At 29.1% G+C, this 3,142-nt stretch overlaps 1 long non-coding RNA gene across 1 annotated transcript; it reads left to right on the top strand.

The window, feature by feature from the left end:
• Nucleotides 1-1,954: 1,954 nt before the first annotated feature.
• On the top strand, nt 1,955-2,547 carry LOC125851639 (uncharacterized). Its single transcript, XR_007444922.1, has 2 exons — nt 1,955-2,200; nt 2,279-2,547. It is a non-coding gene; the product is annotated as an uncharacterized LOC125851639 (long non-coding RNA).
• Nucleotides 2,548-3,142: the final 595 nt, after the last annotated feature.

Raw genomic sequence — 3,142 nt, 5'->3', positions numbered from 1 at the left:
GCCCAGGGTGTAGGCTCGGGGCGTGACATGTACTTTGGCTACAAATTCGCAGGGCCTTTAGCACTTCACAAGCTAGTATGTTAATGTTCAAATTCAACTCATGCAAATACATAGCCACCTCATGACCTCAAGCATGGACTCCACAATTTTAGTATCTCAAACACAAGGCTTCATGCAACATTATTTAGTCATCCCTATCGTTCACCAAACAAGTGTCCTCACAAGGAGAGATAGTCCACACACTCAATTCAAAAGATTGAATATAATTTAAGGACCTCATCCAACAATAACTCTCACACTCACAAAGAAACTTCACATGTATGCACCAAGAACTTAGCTCTCATATGAGTTTAATTTGTCTTGTTGACATATAAATACGCCTCATATCACATAGTTTTTAAAAAATTTATAAATATTTTTCTAATTAAAATCAGGACATATATAGCCATTTATTAAAGTAAAAAATAAGTATATCAAAAACTTTGGCCCAAAAGTGACTCAGGTCCAACCCCAAATAGAAAAGGGCAAACTACATAAATCCCACTAGTTTAGGTCTTAATTACTAAGATTCCCGATAGTTTCAAATATTACTTCATCTATCATATTTTGTGCTTAGGATACATGAGTCTGAATATGCGAGATACATGTATCCGCCGAATTTTAAAATCGAGATACATATTTTATTTATTTAATTAATTAGTTGTAACTGATTTTCATAATTAGAGGAATATCATTACTACGGAGATATATGTATCCATCAGTTTAAAAAGTCGAGATACACGATTTGTTACTTTGAATTAAAGGGGTGTAACTTATTTCCTTAATTAGAGGATTAATTGATAAATAATTAACAACTCATTTGCAGGATCCTTGCGTATCAACTTTAACAAGTTTTCCTAAAATAATGAAATAATAAATCATAATAATTTTGCAATTGTAAACTTCATCTTCTTCATCAATTATTTCCTTTGTATCTTAAAGTTTCGAATATTTCGGTCTTGAGATACATATATCATTACTCGCGAAATACATGTATCCATCGGTTTTACAAGTCGAGATACACGATTTATTACTTTGAATTGGGTGTAACTAATTTCCTTAATTAAAGAATTAATTGATGAATAATTAACAATCTATACGAATTTACAGATTGCATATTAACTCTAACAAGTTTTTCTAAAATAACGAAATCATAAACCATAGTAATTTTTTAATTGTAAACTTCATCTTCTTCATCAATTCCTTCCTTTGTATTTTAAAGTTTCAACTTGAACGTTGGCGGATGAAGACCCTGCAACGACAAAACCCTAATTTGTAAAAGTTTATAAAATTAAATTTTATACCAATATAAACTCGATCTTAGATACATGAACGAAAATTAAACCAAGATACATAAGAAGAATGAAAAATAAATAAATTACCTCATTGAAACAACGTTGTGTTGAAGAAACCTTGAACTTCTTCTGGATGGTATTGGTCATCTGAAAGAAGCTAATTAAGAACTAACTTGAAGAAAAGATGTATGACCATGACGATATATGGATATGTTTTTTTATAATGCTAATTATCAAGATTTAGTTTTGAATTTGGGACATGCAAACATGTATTGAGAGGATTAAGGAAGAGATAGAGATGGAGTGGAAGTGTGTGAAGTACGTGGGGGTTTTGGGTGAACATTAGGGTAATGATTAAATAATTTGAATTGGTGATGTACCATTAATAGGAGTTTAAATTTTAAGATAATTATTCAATACCATATTTAAGGGATTTGTGTATCTAATTAAATCTTTTAATATATATATGGTATAAATATTAAATGTGGTAGCATGTGTAATATTTTTAAACTAGAGGTAAAATAAGTATATATGATAGTGAAGTATGTCTAGTTAGGTAGTTTTTCCAATAGAAAATAGGTAATAAAAACAAAACAACTAAATTCTACTAAAATAAAAAAATAAAAATCAGCTAAGACAAGAAAATGAAGAGAACCTGATTGATTCATCTTTTTCATCGAAGCTCTAGGCGTGGAATCAACTCAAAATTCATGTGGATCTTGCCTCAAGGAGAAGTTCTTGAGATAAAAAAATATAGAGATCTAGTAAATTTCAGATAAACGTCTTTAAATCTCAAATGTTATGAAATCACTCTCCATGAAGACTTCTTCGATTCCATATCGTTAAATCTAGAACAGTAATTTGAGGTAAGACTGTCATTCTCTCTATTTCTTATAGCTACAGATTAGAAATGACGAATTTTACTGTTATCTCCTTTTTCTTAGCAAAGTGAGTCTCGAAGAGCAGATACCAAAACAACAAGATCCAGATCTAGCGGGTACGTCCTCAACTTCATCGAGATTATTTTGATCTGTAGATTAAAACCTTTTTAGACTTCTTTTTGCCTATGTAATCTATTGTTGATTTTTCTTTTATTCTATTTTTCCTCCCAGATATAATTGTAATTTTGTATCCACTTGAGATTGTGTTGAATCATGTGTTTGATTGTCTCTTTGTGTAGTGAAATACTTATTTTGGCACTTTCCTATTCTTAGATTCATCATTGTTTTTTCTTTTTCAATTTTACTATTGTTCTTGTATTGAGTTAAATTATAGAATTTTTGTACCTACAAAATTAAAAATAAAGTTGATAAAAAAAATCAGCAAATTAATTTCCTTCGTTGAGAGTGTGCTTCACCTACACTACATTATTACTTGCTTAATCCTGTTTATATTCATACTAATTATTCAAGGCACCTCCCATATTCTATCTATGATTTTTTTGAGAATGCGTAAACCTGTCTCCATGACCACCCATAGTAAGGGTTGTTGTTACTCTCACTGCTACAACTTTTGTCACTAGAAAATATTATTTAAATTATGTAAATCTTAAATGGTATTGTTAAGTATTATTTCAAAGTATTTCTAGATTCTGATATTAAGTTAATAGTAATAATAATAAAGGATATTGAGATGATTTATATATATAAGTATATTATATATTATTTATTAGAATGCATAATTATAGTTTGGTGATAACTTTATAGAATCACTAGTTGATTAAAATGAATGTTACATTCTATTGTATACTAGAAAATCAAACATAATTTTTGATAAAATATTTTCTATACATTACTAAGATAATTAAA

This window comes from Solanum stenotomum, unplaced genomic scaffold (assembly GCF_019186545.1).
Source record: "Solanum stenotomum isolate F172 unplaced genomic scaffold, ASM1918654v1 scaffold28265, whole genome shotgun sequence".
NCBI lineage: Eukaryota > Viridiplantae > Streptophyta > Magnoliopsida > Solanales > Solanaceae > Solanum > Solanum stenotomum.
Note: the sequence above shows the minus strand (reverse complement) of the source record. Positions and strands in the feature narration are given on the sequence as shown.